Source organism: Zalophus californianus, chromosome 12, assembly GCF_009762305.2.
Source record: "Zalophus californianus isolate mZalCal1 chromosome 12, mZalCal1.pri.v2, whole genome shotgun sequence".
NCBI classification, from domain to species: domain Eukaryota; kingdom Metazoa; phylum Chordata; class Mammalia; order Carnivora; family Otariidae; genus Zalophus; species Zalophus californianus.
In genome coordinates, this window is record NC_045606.1 from 50066101 (window position 1) to 50080011 (window position 13911).

Genomic DNA, 13911 nt, shown 5'->3' on the forward strand with positions numbered 1-13911 from the left:
ACCAACAATAATGTATGGGTTTATCAGTTTTATTTTTCTAAGAACTTGGACAATGTTGGTTATTGTGTTCTTAGTATTTTTATATTTGTTAGTTAAATGTAAAGTGGTACTTCAGTGTTGCCTTAATTTGCCTCAATTTGATAAATAAAATGCTTGAATCCTCTCTTTTACGTGCAGTTAATAATTTGATTCCCATATGCATGTCCATGTTATTGCCTTATTTTTCTTCTGATTTTTGTTTTTCTGTCAGATTGTCCCCTTTTGTAACAAAAAAACCTTTGATATCATGTATTTATAAGCATTTCTGCAATATGTTGTTTTCCTTTTACCATGACTATTACTTTTCTTAGTAAAAGTTAAAGATTAAACTGTTAAACAAAATTTACATCTTATTGTTTCTTTTTTTTTGACTCAAGGTTTAGAAAGCTATCATTAATGTTTCAAAAATACTCAATTTTATTTTATGCTAATTTTTATAAACTAAATCATATTTATACATATATACACAGTCACACACACACACACAATGAAAAGATAGAAGGAGACATTTGTATTATAATTATATTATATGGTATAAATTTTGACCCATTTTCCCCTCAGATCACCAAACGGTTTTCTCATTATCATTTATTAAATAGCTTCCCCCCCCGACTGTTTTGAATTTCCTTTTTATTATATTCTTACATATCATTAGATATTTTACTGGACTTTCTATTCTTACTTGTTGATGTATTTCAAAATAAATATCAAAACCATGTTATTTAAACTATTACCGCTTAAGGGGGCTGGGGATGGCTCAGTCAGTTAAGCCTCCAATCTTGATGTTGGCTCAGGTCATGATCTCAGGATCATGAGATTGAACCCTGAGTTGGGCTCTGCCCTCTGGGGAGTCAGCTTGAGATATCTTTCTCCCTCTCTCTCTGCACCCCCTACCTGTCCTTTTGCTCGCATGCTCTCATTCTCTCTCTCTCTCAAAAAGAAAAAAAAAAAAAAAAAAAAATATATATATATATATATATATATACACTGTTGTTTTATATTAAGTTTTAAAATCTAGTTAGCTCCAACCTTCTTTTAAAAAATCACTGAGTGGGATGCCTTGGTGACTCGGACGGTTGAGCGTCTGCCTTTGGCTCAGGTTATGATCCCAGAGTCCTGGGATCGAGTCTTGCATTGGGCTCCCAGCTTTTCCCTCTGCCTGCCGCTCCCCCTGCTTGTGCTCTCTCTCTGACAAATAAATAAATAAAATAAAAAATCACTGAGCTTCTATTATATACCAGAAAAAGTGTGGAAAGAGAAATGAAAATTACCTAGTTTCCCCACCCCTGGTAGTCAAAGTCTTCCTAGGAAAACAGACATAAAAAAAAAAAAAACCCAAAACCAGACACATTTATAATGTGATAAAAACCGTAAAAGAGAGGTGAATACAGAACTGTGTGGTAGCATAGAGGAGAGTAGTATGTTTTCACCTGTTTATTTTTAAAACTAATGAGTTTTATTTTAATTGTAATTGGTATTTTATGACAAAATAACTTGAGAACATTTGATTTTTTAATCTTACAATTTCATTTAGGATTATTGTCTGTATCTTATTTATTTCTCAATTAAGTTCTATAGATTTCTTTAATATGAAATACTTCTTAGAAGAATTTCAAGTTCATCATGTACATGTTATGAATATTCTTGTGATAGTCTCCAGGTAATTCTATCTTTGATTTATTTCTTTTAAAAAAATCATGTATTTTTGATTTAGCACTCAAGGAAGAATTGGAGCACATACTCTTTCCTCTTTTTGGGGGGGCTCTCAAACATTCATTGATAATACTTCTGGGATTTGATAGGATTTAGCATACACATAAGACACAAATGTAGATGTGTTATCGATATTAATTTCTGAAACTGACAATAGGTCAGTGAGATATTCTTGAACCAAAAAAACATATTCTTAGGAAAATCTGATTGAAATTGTAGAAAACAATCTGTTTTATAGCCATGGAAACTTTAGATGGATCATCTTTGGTATGTGAATTATATTTTCTATCACTGCAGCTGTTAATTGGAGACAGGGAGGGGATAAAAGGCATTCAGGGGTTTTGGAAAATAAAACATAAACACACATCAGAGAGTAATTATATCTGGAATTCTGCATCTGTCAGTTGTTTAAACCCTCCTATTTAAATGCGCAATAAAACTCATTCATTATCTCAGTTTTATAATGTATGCTTTATTTAAAAATATTTTTGTATTGGCAAATTAGGTCAGGAATAAGCAAGACCTCAATGATGTAAATAAACTAATCCCAGTGGATGACTGTCTTTGGACTTTCTCTTTTGTGTAATTCTTTTTGTGTACAGAGAACACTTCTTCTGGCCAGGATCCCATTATAAAAAAGAAAAGAAAGGTGGGGATGTGGGGGGATAAATATTCCCAGAGAGACTCCTTGAATTTCAGCCCTTTCAGTTACATGATCATTCTTGTGGTTACATGATGAAAAGATAATGAGGAGTTGGTTTCCTATCTGAATCATAAAAAATAATTTGAATATACATAGGGCCATTGACTTGAATAAATGGATGCCTTTTAAAAATTCTCTTTTGGGAGGCACACTGAAATGATTTTAGTGGTCCAAGTTCTGTAACCTCAGAGCAAGTTCAAGCAGGGAGAAGAGTGGCAGACACTTGATAATAAATTTAGTCCAAGTGTTTATATTTGATTTATGCACTTCATTCAAAAAAAAAAAGATTTGAGACATTTTATAAGAACATTCTTATAAATGTCATTTAATAATGAGAAGTATAGAGAAGAAAAGATTATCAGGAAAATATGAATAAGTGGGACGTCTTAACCACAACATGAAAGTAAATATATTTATATTTATTATTCAAGTCATGTCTCTTATTACATAGAAACATGCACTTATTTACTATAATTTTTTGTTATGTGTATTGAATCTTTGTATTTGTGTTTTAAAAACAGTTTTGGTTGTATCATTTAGCTCTGTAGTTCTTCAAAGTGATTCCCTTCAAAAGAACTAATGGTTTACCTGTGGGTGATTTCACATCAACCTGTGCAGTTTAGTACATAATTTAAGAGTGTAGGGATAAGTGGTGCCTGGGTAGCTCAGTCAGTTAAGCATCTGCCTTCAGCTCAGATCATGATCCGAGGGTCCTGGGATTGAGTCCCAGAGCCCGCTTGCCCCTCGCCCCTACTTGTGCTCTCTCTCTCTTTCAAATGGATAAATAAAAAATCTTTAAAACAAAAAAGAGTGTAGGGATAAGAAATGTTTGGGAGAGAAGAACAGGCATAATAAACATGTAGAACAGTGATTGAATGCTCCATTGAGAGAGAACTTCAAATGTTTCTTAATAGTTACCCAGATCACAACCTTTCATATTTTCTCAGTAGCTAGCTCTCTTTTCTACTTTACCATCACCTGCAGCAAACAAAACAAAAAATAACTCCCCTAATCTGAAGTCATTTCTAACTAGTGTGGTAGGCTTAATCATTTGTATCCAAAGTGTCCTAGCACATCCATTCGAAAGTTGTAATGAAGTCATCATTGGTAACATAGAGTATGGAAAGAAAATTTAGAGAAAAATTTGATCTAGCTGTCAATGAGAGAGGAAAGAAAGTTGAATAATAAATTAAAATAGGATGAGTTAATGAAAAACAATGAGACTAGAATTTATCATGTAAATTATGTAGCATGTAAATCCTGAATAACAGACTTGACATATTGAGTCTGAAAAGGACCCCTGCCTTCCTCAGATGTGCAATTTCTGCATTTTTAAAAAAAGATTATTTATTTATTTATTTGAGAGAAAGAGAGAGAGATTGAGCAAGGGTGGGGAGGGGCAGAGGGAGAGGGAGAAGCAGGCTCCCTGTTGAGCAAGGAGCTTGATGCAGGGCTCACTCCCAAGACCCCAGTATCATGACCTGAGCGGAAGGCAGATGCTTACCCAACTGAGCCACCCAGGCCCCCCTGCATTTGTTTTTTATTGTATACAACTTAATTGCCCATTAATTGAGTCCTAATCCATTGAATAAACAAAAGTAATTCTTATCGTACCTTAGCAGCTTTCCCTCTCCTTAAATATTATTTTCCTTATTTATTATGTCATTATTTCCAAGCTCCATTAGTCTGTTTGGTGTGTTATCACCCATACACCACTGTAAGCTTGGATACTTTAATGGGAAGAGGTAGGTAGTGACTTCTCTGGTTTTGTGATCTTTTGTATTTTGATTCAATAAAACTTTACTGATCCCCTACTTATGTAACAGGTACCAGGCTAAGAGCTTGATATCTTATCATGCATTGCTTCCCATAATAACTTCATGAGATAAGTATTTTATGGTCCTCATTTAATAGAGGAGAATGCTTATTTTAGGGAGAGACTAACCTAAGGTCACATTGCTAATAATGCTGAATTTTGGTTAAACCCAAGTCTTTGACCTTGAAAGCAGCATTCTTTCCAAAGCCGTATCTCTTGCTAAGCATTTCAGACTTTTACTTAAGATACACTTTGCTCTCTGTTTATTAATTATGTTTGTGTAAAATGTAATCTTCTATTAAGTGAGCTAAACGTAAGGCTGTTGTTATTATCTGGACCAAATTGTCGAATTGAATCATTGAGATGCACCTCTGATTCTTGTTGACTGTACAGTGGTCAGAAGAGTTGGTTCAAATTTCCCTTGGTTCAGATCAGAAGGGGGAACAGTTTTTTAAGGGAAAAAGGAGTATGTAGTTTTTTTGACACTGGTGTTAGCTGTCTTTTTGCCTATTAAGGACAACTACAAACAAATACATTCTATCTGATACTACAAACTGTAAATATTGTATCTGATATAATGAGAAAAGTGAGGCACATATTGGGAATTCTTTCAAACTTAATTGTGTTCTTCAGACATTTATTGAACACCTTGTAAAATCCAGATATTCTACTATGTTCAGTGCTACCCTTGAATAAGACATAGATGTGACTCTCAAGGAACTTAGAGTCTAGTGGAGAAACTCAATTTATAATGAGATAGTACTTTTAAAATAATTCAAATTCAGTAAATTTCTTATGAAAATCATCACCTTTGGGCATTTATCACTTATCTAATAAAGAACATAAGTTCTGGCTAAGAGAGTTTCTTATTTCAGGTACTGTAATGTAAATCAACTTGTACCATCATTTTAAACCTTTTTCAAGTAGAACCCACATTTTACCTTTAGAACTAAAGGATGTTGAAAAGAGTTCAATATAATGTAATTGAGTCACTTAGCAGACCTATTTTAAACCAGTCACTTCCTTTTCTTTCTTTGTACCCCATGACACACAGACTTCCAGAATCAGGAAAGTATTGTTTTTGTTTTTTGGGAGTTGCTATAATATGTGGGATGAAAACTAAGTTAATATGGGTAGTGTTTGTCAGCTCAAGGTAGTAAATTAAATTGAGATTTTCTTCCTTTCCCTTTCTAAGTTTGGGCCTGAAAGAGTTTTCATGTTATAAATTGACAATTTTTATTTATTCATAATGAAATGATCCCTTTTATTTATAGCCAAGTTCATCATTTTAACACTTAACCCTCCATGACAGTCCAGAGGAGAGGAAACTTGGCAACCATTCATTATTATCTGTTTTTACCCTCAGAAGTTATTTATTTGAAAAGAGAGCATGGCAATGACGTCATAGGAATGAAATACTCCCTAACATTTTTATACAGGGCAGCACTTCCTTTGAGGTCTTGATGGTAAATATGACCATACTTAACTTAAAATGCATGCAGAGTCCCCTGGAAAGACAAAAGCATGTAACTATAGCTGTGGAAGGAGAATGTCTAATAATAAAAGGAGAAAATGTCAGTCTTGGATTAATGATTTGGGAATTCCATCAGCAACCATCTACACAACAACATTTCACCTACATTTTAAAGCAGCTCACAAAGCCTTTAAGGAGCTGTGCTTTACCACCTTTGTGCCTGTGTAAAAATCCACCCATCAGAGAAGCCCACTCACTCAGTCCCAATATTACAGATCTAAGACATTTTTAAGAAGATTGACTTATTTATTTGAGAGAGAGAGAGCGAGCGCATGTGAGCGAGGGAGGGGGAGGGGCGGAGGGAGAGGGAGAGAGTCTTTAGCAGATTCCTTGCTGAGCACAGAGCTTGAGTGGGGCTTGAACTGACAACCCTGAGATCATGACCTGAGCCAAAACCAAGAGACAGAGGCTTAATCGACTGTGCCTCCCAGGTGCGTCTGCAAATCTAAGACTTCTAAAGAAAATAGATTTTCAGGCCCTGATCCTGTATCTTGAATACAAGTACAATACTTAGTGGATGAGTTTCTGATGTTTGTTTTGAGCCTGACAGTGCTGTGGTATATCGAGGGAAGTCTAGTGTCAAGGACATCTGAAATTTTTTGAGTTTTGCCTTTGCACCTGAGAATGATGAACTTTGGTGGAAGTGTTGGTATTCTCATGATTTCCTTCTGACACATAGTATCTGTGACTGTGATTTGACTTGGTCTCTATGACAGAGTTATATATCGATGTCTGCTGGTGTCTATGGATGATGAACAGAAAGATCTACTTGATAATGGGTATTTTAAATCTGTGCCTGGAAAGAGTGAGTTTTGTGGTCATGCATTCAGCAAGCAGTTCTGGGTGCTAGTTACTGTGCTAAGCTCTGAGGATGAAAAATGTAGTGAAGACCTGGCCCCCTATAATGATGATAGACATTGAAGTCCAACTGGAAAGACATAAATCAACAATGTTTAAAGCAATATAAAGCATAGACTTGTTCATGTAAAGTATGGTACTTGTGAGATTACTTCTCTTTGGATGAGTACAGTGAGTTGTGTGAGTATATAATGGGGAAGGAGTGAGGAAAGTCAGGAGGAAGCCTTTAGCTGAGAAGGAAGTGCGGAGGAGGCATGGAAAGGTGTGGAGTTATGGAGGGGGAGGGAGAGAGAGTGGGTATTTGAGGCACAAAAGACCAATGCAGGGGAGTGAGCAAAGGGAAAAGTGGCTTGAGGTAAAGGTTAAGGTTCAAGGATTCTCTTGGAAGAGGATTCTTTAATTACTCAAAGATAAAGCTGTTTACTGAGTGATTCACTGAGTTTCTTTAGAGGAATATAAAAGTTAGAATGCTTATCTTTTCAGCAATCTGTCTTTTTTTTAATGTTTCTGTCTAGCACCCAAGACTGTCTTTGTCCTAATTTGATGATTAGGATGATGATGAATAGGATGTTGAGGGATACCACTATGGAAATTCAAATTTAAGAGAGAAAACCAGGGATGCCTGGGTGGCTCAGTCAGTTAAGCGTCCAGCTCTTGATTTCAGCGCAGGTCGTGATCTCAGGGTTGTGAGATCCAGCCCTACGTTGGGCTCTGTGCTAGGTGTGGAGCTTGCCTAAGATGCTCTCGCTTTCTCCCTCTGCCCCTCCCCCACCTCTCTCTTTCCCCCCCTCCAAAAAAAAAAAGATAAAAGAAAAGTTCCTTATTTATTATTCATCTTTATTATCATAAGATTCAGTTCTAGAGTGTTCTGATAGGTTTCTTCCATCAACCTTTATGATTACTTCATTACACAATATTATTAAATTCTGTTATGACTGGGCGCCTGAGTGCCTCAGTTGGTTAAGCATTTGCCTTCGGCTCAGGTCATGATCCTGGAGTCCTGAGATCAAGTCTTGTGTTGGGGAGCCTGCTTCTCCCTCTGCTTGCTGATCCCCCTGCTTGTGCTCTTTCTCTCTCTCTCTCTCTCTCTATCTCAAATAAATAAATAAAATCTTTAAAAAATAATAAATTCTATTATGACAAAGTGAATTATTGAAATTCATTATTAACCTTGTCAGTGGTGAGTGAGCTCAGGCCGTGGAGTCAGAAGAGACAGGTGTGAATACTAGTTGCATTATTCACTGCCTTTTTTACACTGAGCATGTTATTTAGCCTCTCTAACCTTGTTTCTTCATCTGAACAATGGGCTAATAATTATACCACCTTCTTAGGTAGAGGGTAATACAAGCAAGTTTCTTGTTGAGCTATCTTTTTTTTTTAAGATTTTATTTATTTGAGAGAGAAAGAGAAAGAGCGCATGTACGAGAGTGAGTGAGTCGGGGGAGGAGCAGAGGGAGAGGGAGAGAGACAATCCCAAGCAAATTCCCTACTCAGTGCAGAGCCCGACATGGGGCTCAGTCTCACAACCCTAAGATCATGAACTGAGCCAAAATCAAGAGTCAGATGCTTAACCAACTGAGCCCCCCAGGCCCCTGAGCTATCTTCTTTTGATTATTTCATAAGACAGAGGAGGTATCTTTTCTGTGTTTCTCTCTTGGAACATTCAGAGAGGAGGGGGTTCTCAAAATTAGGTTTCAGGGTGCCTGGGTGGCTCAGTTGGTTAAGCAACTGCCTTCGGCTCAGGTCATGATCCTGGAGTCCCGGGATCGAGTCCCGCATCGGGCTCCCTGCTCAGCAAGGAGTCTGCTTCTCCCTCTGACCTTCTTCCTTCTCATGCTCTCTCTCTACCATTCTCTCTCTCTCTCAATAAATAAATAAAAATCTTTAAAAAAAAACAAAAAAACAAAAAAAAAAAAACAAAATTAGGTTTCAGACTGCCATATTCAACTGGTAGTCTATCTTGTGCAGCTGAAGACCATCCGCGGTTTTATGTAAACCTTTTCCTTATCAAAGGTAGTTGTTCATTTATTAATGCAAATGCCTTGTGCCTTGGATGTGTGAGCCCTAAAAATATACTTCCAGTGATAAAAATAGATCTCTTGGAGTTCTGAGATGCTGCTTAATCAGAACCAGCTGCAAGCTGTCTAGAAAATGCGAGTTATATGAGCCAGATGGCTTTTGCCCTTTTTACTTTAGACAGCATGTAATTTGGATAACTACAGCTACGGTAATACATTTTGCCAGTCACACTGTTTGATAAACATATTTGTTGAGAACAGCCACTTCCAATTAGAGACCCAGTAAAATGTTAATTTATTTTAATAATTTCTCCCTCTAGGGTAAGACCAAGAATACTTTTAAAAGAAAGGCCTATTCATAGGAGAGAGTACTGTTCAAGGTTTATTGTATGCCAGTGGCTAATTTTTAGGTTTGGCATTTAAATAATGATGAGTAGTATTCATGACCCACACTTCCATTTTTTTTCTTTAAATTTATTCTATATGTGAGGGACCATAAATTTCCATACTTTATAAGTATGTTTGTTTTACCTGTGGAAAGATGGTTTGGCTAGTTTTAACTTTCTTCTACACAGCTCTAATTACTATAAACTCTAATAATAGTTATTAAATTACTGCTTGTCCACAAACCATATTAGTGTGGTGTTTCTGAGATTTTCCTTTTATGACTGGGATTCCTTAAGAAGGAATTTTCTTTATTAGATGATGTAACCATGACTGATTTTCATTGACTGAAGATTACTGTAAACGTAGTCACTAATATTAGCTGAATTCTAATATCATCCAGTTCTCACTCAGATAAAAGAGCAAAGCTAAATGTTTGGGCTGTTCACACTCTGAAGACCTAAGCTCAGATACAGCCTCCTCTTAAGAGATGTGAAATCAGCAATTCTATTTTTCACTGGTGGCACCACTTCTTGGAAAAGCATTTTGAAGCCTTGATTGTCCATTACATGGGATGAAGTATTCTCTATTTCTTGGGACATCTACCAGGCAGCAAATAATGGATTGCTGAGCACCTCTGAAGGATCTCTTATGTCATAATTTTTCCATAGTTCCAGGCCTTCCAGACTGTGAGATTAGCACATAAATGGTTTTTTTCCTTACCCAGTTTAAAGAGGAGAAGATATTTCATCTATAGATTACTGATATTAGAACATAAATTTCATTATAATAGTAGCTGCAGGTTTATTTACTCTTACGATAGTACCAGAAACTCTGCTAATCACTTGATATATTACTGCATCTAAGCCTCACAACAACATAACATTACAGGTGTATATATATATATATATTTTTTTTTGATTTTTATTTTTATGTTAATCACAATATATTACATCATTAGTTTTTGACATAGTGTTCCATGATTCATTTTTTGCGAGTAACACCCAGTGCTCCACGCAGAACGTGCCCTCTTTAATACCCGTCACCAGGCTAACCCATCCCCCCACCCCCTCCCCTCTAGAACCTTCAGTTTGTTTTTTACAGGGTATATATTTTTATCCTGTTTTATAGATAAGGAAGCAATGGCTTTGGAGTATAATTATTCACATCATACAGAAAGTGTCAGAGTCAGAATTTGAAGCTACTGTTACTTTAATTGTCTGACTCATGCTCTTTAATTCCACCCATTAAGCTATGAAAAGGGGCATTTGACTTAACCATAGCTGTTCTTTCAGAGGTAAATATGCCTCTGTCCATTCTTATATAACAGTGATGCTTCTTAGAATTTATTTTGAGCTCAGATTAATACGTAAAAAGGTCTAATCTCTCTCACTCCACTTCATTAGATACACTGTAACTAATGTACTTTAAAAGTCATATCAATGAGGAAAATCTCATTTTGGTGCTTTTTGACTATGTAGTTAAGAATGATACTGATACCAAGTGCTTTGAGAAACTGGTAAGTTATTTTGTGATATGAAACAGCATAGGAAGCAGATGTTCACCAAATTTACCAAATCTAAATCCTGCTTTTATGTCTTTAACAAACTAAGTGATAAGATCACAGAATTGAGTAATGAATGCAGCAGTTCATACCGATACACTGTGTAACAGGCAGCAGGAAATAAAGCAAAGCATTATTTATAAAGACATCTTAGTTGTAGTTCTGTCCACTCAAAGCAAACTGAGGATCATGGAAAATATTTTATTATTTCTGGCTATTTGGGGAGATTATACTGTTACAATTATTTACATATGGAACCATTAAATATTTTCTTGAGAATGTAAAATGATAGAAAAGCTTGTACTTAAGTACTATAGGGCTTATACTGTCTGTTAGCAAACAGTTGATGTTATTTGCTGTTTCCTGGAAATGAAAGGGTGATATGGATCAAAAATATTACCTGGTAGTAAAGTGATCATTTCTATTCTCTTATAAAATTCTATATTTAAACAATGAGTTAACCCCTTTTTTTCATATCTCACATAGTGTAGCCAATTAAGACACAGATTCAAATGTGCCATCTGATACTGTTGACCCATTTGAAGAAAGCATTTAATGTCATTAGATGGGAGATATAAATCACCTAGAGAGAGTTTCAGTCCTTTCTTTATGTGGAGAGATATAACTTGGAATGACACAATAGGCTGATTTTAGTCAATATATTTAAGTTTTCTGTTAATTTGTGAGATCCTGTAGCTGATGCTGTGGAATGGAGAAGGATACATGAAAAGTGATCTCTGCCAAATTTATCTATGTTTATCCTAATGGGGGTGCATTAGTCCCTTTTCACTGTATGAAGGTTTAGTAGCTTAATAAGTTGTTTGCTTTGCTTAAATGATTTAATAAGGAAGTATTGAGGATCGAAGGAAATGACTATGTCCTTTTCCTCAAAGAGCTTTTGGCATTTGGCACCAAAAGGGTACCTTGTTCTTAGAACTTCAAATGTGGTCCCAGAATATTTTGACTTTCACAGCTTAGGACTCCCAAGAAAATAAGGTAGATGAAGGGAAATCTTTTATTATCTTTATCCAATGACGGACTTTGTTGCTTTTGTCTTCTTGAAGAATAGACATATATTGGGCTGGAAATGTATTTTATAGACCCTTGGGCTCTACTGGCATATTCCAAGCTGTTACTGCCAATCATAGAAATACATATTTAGACCACTTCTGAAACACATATTGTTCCTTGAAGATAGAGAAATCACTCATCTTGGTATATCAAATTAATATGTAAGATGGCTATCTAGAATTGTGTAAATTCTTCATTAAGGCTTCTTTTGTCCTGCACCTTTTCAGAAGACCTTTTTTCTCCCTTTTTTTTTTTTTCATTAGATAACCATAATCTTATTTCTAGGTGTGTAGCGGTATGAGATGTATGAATGTATGTGTGTGTGTTGTGTGTATGTGTGTGTGTGTGAGAGAGAGAGAGGGAGAGAGAGAGAGAGCAAGGGAAAGAAAGAAGCAAAATAAGTTAAATCTCTTTTTAAAAAAGATAAGCAGCAATATTATATGCACATATAAGCTGCCTTTCCAGTATTTATAAATCTTAGCTCTTTTTTTTATTGCGTTGGTAAGACTATCATGCTAGCGTTCTAATGTTAGTGATGGGCGTATGTATATTGGACTTCATTGAAAACAACTCTGTTAAATGCCTAATAGGGTGCTAACTCTACATTAAACTATCCTGGTTTGCGAGCCCAGAGACACATATCCAGATGGTTACTTTTTTTTTTTTTTTGAGGGAGTGTTCTGTTTTAATTGCTTTTGTGACCTATTGATGTCATAAATTTATTAGTAGATTTCCTAATATTAAATCATTCTGGAGTTCCTGAAATAAACTCAGCTGGACATGTTTTATTATTATGTTAATACCCTGCTGTGTTTGATGTATATTTCATCTAACACTTTTGCTTCTGTGTTCATAAATAATATCTGTAGTTTTCTGTTTGTCAGCTCTTTTCCAGGTACAGTGTAAGGGTTACTGGACAAATCATTTATGATCATACAGCCTGCACGTTGTCACCTATCATATCATTCCTTTGAATAGCTGTGGTAGTTTTGCAGATGAAGGTAGTAAAGTATCTTGAGGAAGGGACCATTTTCTAACATACAGGCTACCATATCAGCTAGCAGAAAGGTGAGGGTTCCTTGAACACCCTAAAATAGATTTAAAAAATATCCCCACATTTTTCTATGCCTTCAATGTTTAAAGAACTAACATTAAAATCATCATGGCCTGGAAACTTTATTTGGCAATAATTGTTTACTTCCCTTTTTTCTAGAATTGTTGGTCTCTTTTGATGTATGTTCTCCTCTGGGAGAATCTTTTAATCTTGCTAAAACTAAAAAAAAAAAAAAATTTTTTAAGGGGCGCCTAGATGGCTCAGTAAGTTAAGCATCTGCTTTCTGTTCAAGTTACGATCCCGGGGTCCTGGGATTGAGCCTATCATCAGGCTCCCTGCTCGGTGGGGAGCCCACTTCTTCCTTTCCCATTGCCCTACCCACTGCTTGTGCTCTCTCTCTCTTCAATGAATAAATAAAATCTTAAAAAAATTTTTAAAAAGATTTTTGTTGTTTTGTTTTTTTGTTTTTTAAAACATGATTTATTTATTTATTTGAGAGAGCATGCGCATGGGGGCGGCAGGGGGGGCAGTACCCGGGTGGTGGTGCAGGGGCAGAGGGAGAGGGAGGAGAATCTCAAACAGACTCCCAGCTGAGTTAGGAGCTCTGCGATGGGCTCCATCTCCCGACCCTGAGATCATGACCTGAGCTGAAACCAAGAGTCTGATCCTCAACCAACTGAGCCACCCAGGCACTACAAAACTTAAAAGTTTTTTTAGCAGCAAACTGTACATAGCACTCTTTATAATTCTTTTAATTTTTTCTGTAGCAGTGTTTTTTTTTTTTTTAAAGATCTTATTTATGTATTTGAGAGAGAGAGAACTCAGAAGCAGGAGGGAGGGGCAGAGGGAGAGGGAGAAGCAGACTCCTCGTGGAGCAGGGAGCCCACATTGGAACTCAATCCCAGGACCCCCGGGATCATGACTGGTGCCAAACGCAGAAGCATAACGGTCTGAGCCACCCAGGTGCTCCTGGTAGTACTGGTTTTATCTCTCATTTTATTTTTTGGTCTTTGTCTTCTGAGAGCGAAGATTAGCTTTTTGTTCTTCTCTCTCTCTCCAAATACCTTTGGGTTTATTTACTAGAATGTACATGTTTTACTATTTTTAAAAAAATAATTGCTTAAGCCATCAAAAAAAAAAAAAAAGAAATCTTGCCA